General features: G+C 69.4%; 1 protein-coding gene across 1 annotated transcript in view; it reads left to right on the forward strand.

The window, feature by feature from the left end:
• The first annotated feature begins 330 nt into the window (after positions 1–330).
• The window catches only part of CALB2 (calbindin 2), a 33,394-nt gene continuing 33,364 nt past the window's right edge, over positions 331–360 (forward strand). Inside the window, exon 1 of the mRNA XM_006152666.2 lies at positions 331–347. The gene's annotated coding sequence lies outside the window, so the exon portion shown is untranslated. The remainder of the gene's footprint in view (positions 348–360) is intronic.

Genomic DNA, 360 nt, shown 5'->3' on the forward strand with positions numbered 1-360 from the left:
CTGGGGTCCTTTTGGTGCGGTAGCTACTACTACCGTTATCGCTAGTGCTAGCCGTACTAAGTGGTCAGAGATGGGGAGGCAAGGGCAGTCTCTCTCCCGTTTTCACCAAAAACCTCCGAAAAGTCCCCAGCCCGGCTCCCACGGGTCTCGGCGCGGACGTGCGGGTCCGGCACGACCCTGGCGGAGCGAGTCGCCCGGCCGCGCCCCAGCCGCATTCTCCGGGCCCGCGCGCCGGCCGGGCGCGGGCGCAGGCTCCGGACCGTATATAAAGGCAGCGTGGCGCACGGCCCCAGCGCGAGTGCGAGAGCCGAGCCAGCGCGGAGAGCTCGAGCGCGGTGCTGGCTGAGGTCTCCGAGCGGC

Source organism: Tupaia chinensis, unplaced genomic scaffold (assembly GCF_000334495.1).
Source record: "Tupaia chinensis unplaced genomic scaffold, TupChi_1.0 Scaffold000355_1, whole genome shotgun sequence".
Classification (NCBI taxonomy): Eukaryota; Metazoa; Chordata; class Mammalia; order Scandentia; family Tupaiidae; genus Tupaia; species Tupaia belangeri.